Source organism: Polypterus senegalus, chromosome 2 (genome assembly GCF_016835505.1).
Source record: "Polypterus senegalus isolate Bchr_013 chromosome 2, ASM1683550v1, whole genome shotgun sequence".
In the NCBI taxonomy this organism is placed as follows: Eukaryota; Metazoa; Chordata; class Cladistia; order Polypteriformes; family Polypteridae; genus Polypterus; species Polypterus senegalus.
Window position 1 is genome coordinate 226,600,229 of NC_053155.1, and position 14,516 is coordinate 226,614,744.

Sequence of the window (14,516 nt, forward strand, 5' to 3'; positions counted from 1 at the left end):
TTACTAAGACCATCTCACATATTCATTACCTGGACAAAATGTGCTGTCTTTCTGTTAGCCTTCCATGTCACTTCTATCACAGCCAAAGGGCGTTGCAGCGGTGCCTTCACAATAGTATCCAATTGGAATACAACACATTTGACATTTTGATGAAAGGTGCCAATCTCTTTATCTAGTAGATTCAAAGAGCATACCTTTCTATCCATCTTCAGTTGCATGCTTGAGAAATATCTTTTTTCTTTTCTGAGTTTTACCACTCCTGTTTTAAAGCACAGCTAAGCTTTTCCACTGTCTGGCACTAGTAAAGTTTTATTGCTGACTGCTTGAATGCCTTGGTGAGCTGGGAAACTTTCAAAGATACATACAGTATACTCTCTGGCAAAAATGCTTGTAGCCAAAAGCAATAACCTAATTTGTATATAAAGTGTTTCAATGATGTTTAGGAAGGTGTGAAATAGGAAAGGTAATGAATTAAGAGAAGGATGACTAGGCATTCTTTATTTCTAGAGATAAGCCCATGTAATGGCTCTGTCTTATTTTTAAAATTCTTTGTCTCTGGAGGCTAGGGAAGCACCTGTCAACTATGCTGGACTGATTATTGTGGTCAAAAAGGCGATCAAACCTGTGAGGCAATAGTGCTAACCTCTGTACCTGAAAGAACAAAGGCGGCAGACAGAACTATAACCACAAGCAAAATACAACACATGGCCTTAAACTAGCAGTAATATATATATATATATATATACTGGTATATATATGATTGCACTCACAGAGTTCCCATTTTGAGGTACACAATAGCCATGTGACGAGGCAGTGGCACTAGACTGGCCATGGTTCATTGTCTAAAGTCATGGCGCCAGGAGCTGCTGGGATGTCTTTTTTTGCTTTCAGTTTCCATGCAGATGATTTGCACTTTTTTGCTGTGATTAAGGTAGATATGCCATTTAAATAGTAATAAATACAGTGGAACCTCGAGATACAAGTTTAATTCATTCCAGCACTGAGCTTGTATAGCGAATTTCTCGTACCTAGAACAAACTTCCCCATTGAAAATAATGGAAATCCAGTTAATCTGTTCCGCACCCCCAAAAATATCTACATAAAAATCAATTTTCCTAACAAATAACACTGATAAATAATATATACAAGTGGAATCTCAGTTTGCAAGTAACTTGGTTTACAAGTGTTTTACAAGACGAGCTAAATTTTTTAATTAATTTTGACTTGATAAAACGAGCGAAGTCTTGTAATACAAGTAGTATGGATACACTTTGTCTGCTGAGCGTCATGTGAGCATAACTGAGCTGATGGTTCTTCTCTCTCGTGCGCATCTCTCTCTCCTTATCCCTTTCGCTCGCGCATGCCTCTCTCTCTCTCTCTCCTCTTGAGGGCAATCGTCTCCTATTCTCCGTCTGCATGTCCGCGATTATTTTGGATACGCTTATACAGCGAACTGCTACAGCAAAACAATGAAATCACAAGTGAACAAACGCGTAGATCCTCACGCTACGGGAGAACAAGGAACACTGAGTGAGCTGACGGGCTGGCAGCGTCAGCTTGGGGAAATTCCCGAGTCAAGGCAGATCGGGAAACGTGTCACGTATAACCACAGCCTAGCTCATGGCTTGTTACGCGAGCCAATGCTTGTATTTAGATCTGAATTTTTTGCTCATACTTTCCTCTTATCTTGAATTTCTCGTATACAGAGGTGATCGTATCTAGATGTTCCACTGTATTTTGTTTTTATTTTACATGGTCACGTATGTTTTCTTTCATGGGGATAGGAAGACCTCATTTAGGCTTGTTTTGTAAATGGTAAATTTTGATATAGCGCCTACTAGAGTTCAAGAACCCCCCTAGGCGCTTTACAACACAACAGTCATTCCCCAATTCACACACACATTCATACGCTGGTGATGATAAGCTACTATGTAGCCACAGCTGCCCTGGGGCACACTGACAGAGGCGAGGCTGCCGAACACTGGCGCCACCAATCCTTCCGACCACCACCAGGCAAGGTAGGTTAAGTGTCTTGCCCAAGGACACAACAGCTGCATTCTCATGCCGGGAGCCAGGATCGAACCTGCGACCTTCCGATTGCTGGACAACCCGCTCTACCGACTGAGCTACTGCTGCCCTTGTACTGTAGCTCCAACACGTGGCTAATTAAGAATGCAAATTAGCCAAACGATGCTGCACTGCCTGCACACAGGGATCAGTGTTATGAATCTGGTGGCAGGACTACTAATATTCTAATTATGGTTAGCTAATGTACTTCTTAAATGAAAATATTACACATTTTTTGCAAACTATATGCAGGGTGGAAGGCTGGTAATATCACATTCTCAAAGCACCCCAGCAATAGTCTTCAAGAAACTTGCGAGAAAGTTCTGCACATGGCTGCTACAGCTCTATCACATCACTCTGGCCTAGCAAAGCATCATGGGGTGCTTGGAAAAAATGTTTATCTAAGCCAGCCACAAGGTGAATTTACAGGAAAATACTATCGTCACATACAGCACATTCCCTGCCAAAAATGCTTTGGCAGAGTTTTTCAGTCCACTAAGAAAGACATGGTGATCTTCCTAATACCAGCATTATAATATCTATAAAAGAAAGTGAGAAAAAACTGTAATATGAACTGCAACCATGCTCATTACAGTAATTATAAGCTAAGCTATGAAACTAATAATACATTTACAACACAAAGAAATAACGACAAGATAGCAGCAATGACTGCAAAAAGCATAAAAGCTTTGCTACAGGAGAGTTTGTTAAAGAAATTCTTCAGTGGCTGCTGAGGGTATTTGTGTTGTAAATCTTGAGCATTTTGAGAAATTCACAGGATTCGCCATACACTGAAGATAGCATCACAGAATATTGCAGAGCAGAAAAAACGGAATACTTTCAACTTTCTGGATTGTTTTACTAAATAAAATGGGTTTATAGCTTAAACATAATAATCTATTTTGACATGATTTTTACAAGGAGTACGCAAAACACATGAACATAACTTTAACACCGTCCGACCCCAACTCATCAACCTCCTTTGTGAAGTACATTGAGGCCTACTAAGCTAAAACAAAATGTCGGAATTTAATTGTATCTGGTCCCTTACCAAGATTATATAGACGGGATGTGATATATATCAGATTGCATTCCTTTCACTGCTGGCTAGAAACCTGGTGTGCAAATAAAAGCATTGCATTTGTGAACAATTGGGATGATTTTTGGGAAAGGCCTGGATTTTTCAGAAGAGATGGTCTTCATCCTAACTGGAGGGGATCTTATGTATTATCCCAAAATATGGCAGCAAAACTGCCTGGTTGACTGATTAGAGCACCATCCAGGCCGCAGTCATGTGATCTTAAATCACAGGCTGTTCTTTATCCCACCTGTTATTTTCCTGAAGCTGTTACCCATAATCCCTGTTGTGGGGCATCCAGTAAATTTAGTCTTGATACAAACCTTAAATTAATTGATAACCAAAAAATAAGGTGTATAATTAGACCAAGGGATAAAACCAGACACTCCACCAGGGGCATCTGTAATAGAAATTTAATTCAAATTAAAACAAAAAATATATCAGCAGTTCAGAAAGAACCATGCAGTTTTAAATGCTGTTTATTGAACATTCGCTCTCTTGGCACTAAAGCTGTTTTGGTAAATGATATCATATTAAGTACAAAATCTGATCTGTGTCTTCTTACTGAAACCTGGCTTAGTAAATGTGACACTGTTCCCCTAGTCTAAGTCTAGAGATTCTGGTCGAGGAGGAGGCCTTGGAATAATTCATTGTAACAAAATGCAAATCACTCCTAAAAATTTAGGCAACTTTACATCCTTTGAGGCATTCATTTTAAATATTAAAACAGATTCCAACACAATTATAGTGCTAGTCTACAGACCACCAGGGCCATATTCATTGTTCATGACTGAATTTAGCAACCTTCTGTCTGATTTGGCTATAAATTATGATCACGTAGTTCTGATGGGGATTTTAATGTACACATTGATGTGGAAACTGACACTTTTAGCAAATGTTTTACTTATTTGTTAAATTCAGTAGGATTTTGTCAGATTGTCAAAGGTCCAACTCATAATCATAACCATACATTAGATTTAATTATAACTTACAAAGTTGAAATTCAAAATTTAAATATTACTCCATTAAATGTAGTTATTTCCGATCACTTCTTAATTACATTTGATTTAGTTCTGCCCATGCCAGCACTCAGATTAAAACAAAGACAGTGCGACATCTAGATTGTAATTCTGCTTCAAAATTTATAGATACCTTGAGTAAGTCGAGTGTAATTGTGGAAAACCATTTAGATCAGTTAACATCAAATGTAAACGTGGAAAACAATTTAGATCAGCTAATATCACATTATAATGTGACCTTGAGAGATGCTCTGGACACAGTGGCTCCCCTAAAACAAAAGTGATCAAAGCACATAGAAACTCTCCCTGGTTTAATGAAAATACTCGAGCTCTTAAATTAGAGTGTCGAAAACTGGAGCGCAGATGGAGAACAACAAAGCTACATGTCTTTCAAATTGCATGGACAGAGAGTGTAATAAATATAAAAAGCCCTCTTTAAAGCTCGCTCAGAATACTATTCTACATTAATAGATAGCAATAATAAAAATCCTAGGGTACTTTTAGAGCAGTGGCTAAATTAACAAATGGGAATTCAGATCAACAGTGCAAAATACCAACAGATATTAGCAGTACAGACTTTATGAACTTCTTCAATGAGAAAATTAAAAATATAAGATCCCAGATCTCAGCATCACAGTACAAACCAAATACTAGCTTAGCAGACCCTGCACATTGCATTCAGCACTTTAGTAATTTTAATCCTGTAACTCACCAGGAAGTCTTAACTTTAATTACTAAAATGAAGCCCACTACTTGTTCCCTAGATCCAGTGCCAACAAAACTAGTAAAAGTGCAATGGATGTTCTTGCAGCCTATTCTAACCATTATCAATAGTTCATTACTGCATGGCACAGTACCTGATGCACTAAAAGTGTCAGTCATTAAACCTTTACTTAAAAAGTCAGACCTAGACCCACACATACTAAATAACTATAGGCCTATTTCAAATTTACCATTTCTCTCTAAAATACTAGAAAAGTAGTCGCCAGTCAGCTTCAGTCACACCTTACGCATTACAATTTATTTGAGAAATTCCAGTCTGGCTTTCGCACTGGTCATAGTACAGAAACGGCACTAACACGGGTTGTAAATGACATTCTGATATCCTCTGATGAAGGAAATTCCACTGTAATTATGTTGTTGGACTTAAGTGCAGCATTTGACACCATTGACTATTCTATTTTACTGCACAGGCTAGAAAACGATGTTGGGCTTACAGGCCCGTGCTCGCTTGGTTCAGTTCTTATTTATCAAATCGATTCCAGTATGTACAGAAATGTGCAGACAGTACTCCATCATTATACACAGAAGTTCAATATGGTGTCCCGCAGGGCTCAGTACTGGGACCTTTACTGTTTTCACTTTACATGCTTCCACTGGGATCTCTCATTAGGAAACATAATGTTAATTTTCACTCGTATGCAGATGACACCCAGTTATACCTTTCATTTAAATCAAATGAAGTTTCTCCGATGTTGTCTTTAATTAGTTGTGTTAGTGAATTAAAGGAATGGATGAATGAGAACTACTTGTCTTTAAATACAGATAAAACAGAGATGTTAATTGTTGGAGGGAATGACGCTGATCACAGCAATATTTTGTCGTCATTTAACTCAGTTGGAATCCCAATTAATTTTACTGAATCAGCCCGCAATCTAGGAGTTATCTTTGACTCTAGCATGTCATTTAAAGCACATATTACAAAGTCGTCCAAAACATGTTTTTCCATCTTAAAAATGTTAGGAAATTAAGGGCTTTCTAAATAAACAGGATTGTGAGAAATTAATTCATGCATTTATCTCTAGTAGGATTGACTACTGCAATGCGGTGTTCACTGGCTGTTCAAACTGTTCTCTATACAGCCTCCAGTTAATCCAAAATGGCGCTGCAAGAATTATTACAAGAACAAGAAAATATGAACACATAACCCAGTTCTTAAATCTTTACACTGGCTCCCAGTTAAGTTTAGGGCAGATTTCAAAATCCTCCTTTTAACATATAAAGCATTAAATGGCCAAGGTCCGCTTACTTGTCTGAACTTATCATGACTTACAAACCTGAGCACATTAAGATCTCAAGATGCCGGTCTGCTTAGGATTCCAAGGATTAATAAAATAACAGTGGGAGGTCGAGCTTTTAGTTACAGGGCCCCTAAACTGTGGAATGGTCTTCCTGCTTCCATAAGAGATGCCCCTTCAGTCTCAGCCTTTAAATCCCGGCTGAAGACTCACTACTTCAGTTTAGCATATCCTGACTAGAGCTGCTGATTAACTGTACATACTGCATCTCTGTTGTTAGTCATTAGCACTATAACATAAGTAACATGATAATTATATTTGAATACTAACCCTCACCTATTCTGTTTCTTTTCTCGGTACCCAAATGTGGCAATTGGAGCCACGGCCCACCTGCCAAGTTGTTTGCCTGCCTATGGTAAAGTCATCCCTGATGGAGGATCACAGGAATCATGGGAAAGAGGGGTCCTTTCATCGGAGCAACGTTTCAGCCATGGCATGGCCAAATGGGGAGGCAGCTAGATGGATGAGGTCTCCAGGACTCTAAAAATATCCAAACCTAATTATGTCATATCATCTACTGTTAAACCGTACTTCTAAAATTTTTATTATTATGCTGTATTAAGGAATTGTTCTGTTCTGTGTATTGTATTGTATTGACCCCCTACTTCTGACACCCACTGCACGCCCAACCTACCTGGAAAGGGGTCTCTCTTTGAACTGCCTTTCCAGAGGTTTCTTCCATTTTCCCTACAAGGTTTTATTGGGAGTTTTTCCTTGTCTTCTCAGAGAGTCAAGGCTGGGGGGCTGTCAAAAGGCAGGGCCTGTTAAAGCCCATTGCGGCACTTCCTGTGTGATTTTGGGCTATACAAAAATAAACTGTATTGTATTGTATTGTATTGTACTAAGGCAGAAGAAATTTTGGACATCCCTGGTTAACACCCTTCATCTTTTAAATTGAAATTCAAAAAAATTATGGGTACCCATTGAAGTCAGAATATAGTGCTGCCTTTGATACATGTAATTATTTAAACAACTGTAATTATTACGTGATAGCTCTTCTGTATCTTTTTCCTATGCACACAAGTCTGCATCCTATAATTTCTATGTATCATATTTCTTATTTTCTTCTGTCTAGTGCTTATGTAAGAACGGTATTAAATGTGTCTTTTCTAAAAATATGAATATATAGATTGCAACAGCTACAAAACCTCAGTTACAGAGTTTAATTATGTTATAGGTGTACTCTGTTCATTCCATTCTGTGCCTTAATCCAAATGTAGAGTTGTAGGGAGAGATGCACTCATTTAGGATAATATAATTATTAGGATTAACTCAGGATTCAATCAAATGAATTAAATCAAGTTGGTGATCACTTTTAATTTCATTTAATACATCACTTTTTACTGCAGTGATCTTACATTATATTTTTACAATTCCTAACAGTGAATGTATTTTTGTGTAATTAAATTATCAAAACAACAATTCTCTGATAACTTAAAAGTCATTTTAAAAGAGAGATTAATAGTTAGAAAATTTGAACATATTCAGGTTTTGACTATTGTTTATAAGTCATCACCGTATGTAGGCAAAGATAAAACCTAAATTTCTAGAAACACCCCACATTTCCATTTAGATTAGATGGCATCACAACTCAGTGTTCCAAATGTCAGTTGTAGTAGAGGCACAACTCAGATAGCAATTGATTTAATAAGGGCATGCATTATTTGCCTCAACATCTTTCTGAAACAGGGCAAGACCAGTGCATAGTTCAGTATTTGAAATTTGTTAGACTAGTTTAAATTCAAATCAAAAATTTTGGTAATTTCTGACTACCTCGCATGTATATCACTGAAGTCAATGTGATAATTTTACATTGCTTTCAGAGTGGTCAGATGGCTCTATCATATTGAGTATCTGACTCTAAAATTGCAGTTATTTGTAAGTCCCCAAAAGAGCAGAGGGTCATGTAGCCATTCGGTTAGAGGGTCATGTAGTTCAGTAGAGCACAGGGTCATGTAATCCAAGCAGGCAGAGGGTCATGTAAACTAAGAGGCAGAGGGTAGCTCAATTTATTTAATCCAATTAGTAAAATTGTGAAAATGGCTACTTTTTACTATCATATCTAAACAAAGCAACATCCATGAATATATATTAGAGTTGAAAATGTAACCATTGTGGTAAGTAATAGAAACTTGTCAATCAGTTCCTAACCAAATGCATAACAGACAGCCATTTCTCTCTACTGGTGTCAGACAATATGTTAATCAACTCCCCTGAAAGGTCAACAAAGAAGGTTAAAGAAAGAAAACTTGCAGAAATTTACTCAGTAAGAATCACAAGATTTCCAGTGAGAGACTCAGATTGGTGCTGCAGTGATCATACCCAAACAAATGAGAGTGAGAATAGATTAGTTCAGGAGAAGAAATATATGTGGCATAAAGGAAAATAATAACAAAAGAATATAAAAAACAGGCAGTTAACAGTGATCTCAGATCAAAAAGCAGAAACTGGGGGACAATTCTAAAACATGTGAAGAAGTGTGCCAAGGATATTTAAGGAACACAACTGATAAAAGGTATTAACGGCCAAATACATAGAATAAGGTTTGTGAGGGTTAAACCACAAAGAATATAAAGTTTAAATTGAACAATATGGATTTTTAGAGGATGGAGAGCTATTATTAAGTTTGACTTTCCATGAGATAATGGAGAAGTAGGGAAGTTATGCTTTCACACTAAAAATAAAGGTCTAGGTCTAACAGACTATTTACTTAAAGTTGAATATAGGGATGCCGTTGGCTTTAGCTTGGGGGTATCAGACACAAACAAAATATATACAGAGTTGAAAGAGAGTGCAGAGGACACCATCAGCTGCAGAAAAATAAGAAAGAAGAAGGAAGAGAAAACCTGCACCTCAGTAATTTGGGTGGAGTTCTCATACATGTCACGTTATAATGTTCTGCCTTACCCAGGGTGTAAAAGAATTAGGTTTGCCACCACTACAAAAAATTGAATTATGGAAAATGATGTGTGATTTCGCCAAAAATAATAATTTCAATAGGAATCCAGGATGGTAGGAACAGTATACAGTATTGGAAGGAAAATGCCTAGTGATACAATTTTAAATTAGAGAAAGACATTTCCTCTCTTCTGACTATTCATATATCAGAATAAGATTTCTCTTAACATTGCAGGGAAAGACAGAGAGACGAGATGTAAATTTAGACTAATATGATGTGTGTAGGCATTAGCCAAAGGAAAATGTGAGAATGGTATTTTTAAAACAGAAGCCTTGTACATTTTATGTTTTGTAGTGATTTAGATTAAAAATTTACAGCATATAAATAAAGGGTAAAATAAGGTTCATCACAAATCATTTTTATATGCAAAAGGGACACGAAAATATGTCTGGCTGCTGCTCTTAACTTAGACTAAAAATGGTAAAAATATGAATGCTGATATCTAAGACATAGCAGTTTATAGCTGATAGATTCTATACTTGATTGTTTCTGGTTAACTAGCTGAAGATATATTACATGATAATGGAAAGAGGCTGTTGTTAGGCTCACACTGTGACACATCAATGTCCTGATAAAAAAAGGATTTGTCTTTTCCGATTCCTAGGATAATGTGACAGACAGGAGCTTTCCTCTAGATAAGAGGATGGAGTTCTACTTATCTATTACTTATGTCAGTCATCTTGTCTGTTTAAGACATGGAAAAAGACAGACTGAAGGATAGGGAAGAAAAAAAAAATCTAAGACTAGAGGGAAAAAAAATTAAAGTTTACAGTTAATAAGGCCTTCTATTACGGATGCCGACTTCATGTGGGCAGTGCATCAAAATGGATCTTTGGCTCAGAAATGAAGCAGAGATTTCTTATCAATGCAAAAGTGATTCACACTAATTACTGATTTAAATAATCACTGCTCATCTATATTAAAAATTTATTTAATCTTGTATTATCCATACCCAGTTAAAGTTTTTTGTGTAATTAGATTTCTATTACAACAAAGATAAACTGTGCTTTTGTATTATCCTGCTGTTCTATTAAGAGTTAGTTTTAAGATGTTTTTGGTATATTATTGTAGATTCTTGCATTCGTGGGTAGCTCTGTAGTCTCTGTGCAAAGCACAGGTGTCAAATATACATATGTGTGGAATAAACATGGTGAAGTGTAGGATAAGAGAAAAGTGCCACCAAGTAATCTCTCCCATTCAAAAGTGCCCATGTATATGCATCTGAATAGAAACAGGAGATATTTAGTGAGAAGCATGGCAGACCAGTATGAAAAGTATGCACAGTATCAGAAGTTATAAATGTACTGCTAGTAAGCAACTGAGCAATCAAAATCTAAAAGAGAAGAACAAGAGAATTGCAAAGCAAGTGAACACTGCAGAAATTAAAACGGTATAGGACTTAAAATATTTATTCAACACAAAAGCATTAACCCAACATCGTAATCAGGAAGGAATCATTACATTTCTGTAACTGATACCACATCAGAATCACTTACAAAGTCTTTAGAATATCTACAACATCAAAAGTCAAGGGACCTGGGGTGTTGGCTTGTAAATCATTGTGCTGGTGAAGCACACCTCCACTGGCCATGTCTCAACAACAATAACAAAAGTGTGGTGCTCAGGACAGAAGCACAAAAAAGAAAAAATATCAGAATACAGTAAGTGCAAAAAAATAATCTGGAATCTGGAAACAAAAATGGAACATGCTCATGCATAAATAAGCATTTGAAATGAAGACCTACATCCCTTCTTTACATTTACTGTATATATATCCTAACATTGATATATGTATCTAGGAATTATTTAGTGGCAGTCTGTGAAACTACATGTCTGAACTGACCTTCTGCTTGTAAAAGCATCTTGAATATACTGTTTGCACAAGTACAAGGCAGATTCTCTTCCTGATGTTTTCACTAACTTTTCTTTAACTTTTAATCTTTAGTTGTATATGTCTTTTAGTACATGCTTTTTGTTGCTATCATAAGAGGCACAATGTTAGCCAATAAATGAGCTGTTATTTGGCTGGACTCTTGACCGATGAATGAGGTGGGAACGTGGGTATTCAGCTTAAATGCTTGGACTTGTTTAAGCACATTCCATTTTTGTTCATGACTGCTTTTCCTGAAGTGATTTATCCAACTTAATAAAAGAACAAAGGTCTGTCTGTGTCTAAAAACCTGTCTGCTCAGTTACTAGGGTTAGAAATAAAAATTTTCAAATAGGCAAAATACAATAAATCTCAATAAATTAGAATATCATTATAAAGTTAACTTATTTCAGTAATTCAATTCAAAATGTGAAAGTCGTATATATATTCATTACACAAAGAGTGATATATTTCAAGCGTTTATTTCTTTTCATTTTGCTGATTATGGCTTATAGCTAAAGAAAACCCAAAATTCAATATCTCAGAAAATTAGAATATTACGTAAGACCAATAAAAAATTATTTTGAATACAGAAATGTTGGCCTGCTGAGGTGTTATGGAAGCCCAGGATGCTTTGAAAGTAAAAAAAGAAGAAACTTTCTTGCACTTGCTGAAACCTTTTCTTGGTGGAGAATAGTTAAGTGAGAAAAAAATAGACGCAAATGTCGGGAAACCAAAGCCCTGACACAACTAGGCTAGGGTCACCTAAACACTGCCATCTTTTCCCAGCAAAATAATTTGACTATAAGAATGGTCAGTACAACAAGCTATGCCAAGAAGAAGTGGAAAAAATGAGTGGTTCTATCTGAGGAGGAAAAGGCCACCACATTGGAAAGGGGTCCGGTGCATATTATTAGTCCACACAAAATGTATCAAATAAAAATCATGAGGTCTGCGTTGACTATTTAGATTTCAACCAATCTTAGTTGGGCAGCACAGCTAGTTTCACCATTTAGTACAAATGCACCTATTGTGAAGTTGGGAGCATACGACTGGATAACTTCATAAGTGGATTATACAACATGAGCAATGTGAAAATTTTTTATGGTATTTTTGATATTGTTTGTTGTTGTTAAGCATTGGTCACCATAGACCCCTATTATATCAGAAACCATTCTCCATTCTGCATGATAAAAAGATATTACATTTTACTACAAACTAAATGGGGTATCCATCCATCCATTATCCAACCTGCTGTATCCTAACTACAGGGTCACGGGGGTCTGCTGGAGCCAAACACAGGGCGCAAGGCAGGAAACAAACCCTGGGCAGGGTGCCAGCCCACCGCAGGGCAGGCACACACACACACACACACACACACACACACACACACACACACGGGACAATTAAGGATCGCCAGTGCACCTAACCAGCATGTCTTTGGACTGTGGGAGGAAACCGGAGTACCCAGAGGAAACCCATGCAGATATGGGGAGAACATGCAAACTCCACGCAGGAAGGACCCGGGATTTGAACCCGGGTCTCCTAACTGCGAGGCAGCAGCGCCTCCTAAATGGGGTATATAATATAAATATAAAAAACATAATTTTTTGATTTAAGTATTCCTTTAACATTTTATCTGAACCCAAGCAGAACATAAATACTTACAAAAAACAGAGCATCCACTACTATCTCTCCTGGAAACACATCAGCAGATGGCATAATTATCAGATCTATTATTATTAAATAACAAGACATCATGCTTCAGTCAATAGTTCTCCACGTCTGTTTTCCCTAAGGCGTGGGGCCACCTGCCATTAACCCATCAGGAAGTGCTCTCAACCCTAATGGAAGGCCTTCCATAGTTCCTGGTGATTCATTTTGAATGTGCTGTGGAGTGGAGTGTTCCTTGTGTTTATCTGTTTTTTGCTTGTGCTCTGTTTTTGACTTCGCCTTTGCATTCTGTGTTGGGACTTTGTTTTATGTGGATTGCCTTGCCTACTCAGGCATTTTCTTTTGTGCTCTAAGAAGCTTCTGGTGCTACAGAGTGTCTTTGTTAAAAATAAATATTTTATTTTATAAAGATTATTCAAGGCTCTTTTTATGTTTCTAATCTGGGTTTTGACGGTGTCCCCCACCAGAAGGCAACTTTTGAAAGTATTTTTGGATCTTGTGTGCTATCTTGGGATTCCCAAGTCACGACAAAAAACATGAAAACTGAGGTTGAAAAAAGATTATAAAAAATTACAAAAAATCAAGTAAACAATGGGTAGATATAAATAAAAACTTTACTGAGCCTCAGTGCTATGTTTTAATCAAGGTTGTTGCCCTGGCTCAAGTTTGTTTTTGGTTTATTTAATCTTTTATTCATCTTTTGTGTTTTGTGGGTCCTGGTCCCTTTGTGTGCTTTGTTGTGTTAAAAAAGTACAACACTGAGGACCATTCGCTTTTTCATTGATGGGGTTGAAGCCCCATTTTCTCATTTTTCAACATTCCAAACCTGCATTCTCATTGCTTGTCTCCAGTATTTCTGGTTATTTTTCTGCCATCTAACTCACCTCAAAGTTTTTGATTGATGCTTTCCTTAAACCTCATTTTGCGCTTACTTCTGGGCACAAGCCTCTTGAGTCAGGGTGCGGTACACATTTTGTTTTTTTTTATAATATTAATCCCCAAGAACAAAATTTCTTTTTTTTTCACATACCCCAACTTACTCAAGAGTTTTAGGGGCAGAGCACAGAGTCAGCTATTTTATACAGCATCCCTGAAGCAAGTTAAGGGCCTTGCTTAAGGGCCCAACTGAGCAGCATTCCTACCGTCACTGCCAGAATTTGAACAGGCAGCATTTGAGTTACCAGCCCAGATCCTTTAGCCACAAAGCCACCACTTCAGTGACAATGGTGGTCATTGTTCATTCACCCCTGAGCTGGCCTTAGATGGGTCAGAATTTAAATATTTCTTCTGGTCTACTTTTTCTTCATTCTGAGAAGAATGGGACTACAAATTCTAGTTAGGAGCAACCAGTCGCCTCAGAGGAATTGTACTATTTTCTCAACAGCCCTGTGTTGTTCGTTCATTGAAGAGTCAAGCATGCGTAATTTGAGATGGGTTGCTTGTCTCAAATCATCCTTGGAAGTACTGCATAACTTCTCTTATATGTGCCATACCATACATGGCACTCTTGGAGGATTTGTTTTTGGAGCATTAATGATAATAAAAAGTCCATTGCTCCTGGTCTTCCATTTCACAGGCATGCTTCACTTGTCAGTGCAAGTTTCCCTCTCCCTTCAGTCTTTGACTTACCCCATTCCTTCACCAGTCAGTTCTCACATTTTTCAGTCTTTGGTATAATGCTGGAATGACTGAAATGTGATATAAGCAGTAATCCTTGGATGCTGTTTTCTGGGATTTTCTATATGAGGCTTTCTCTACCTAAGGTATTTGC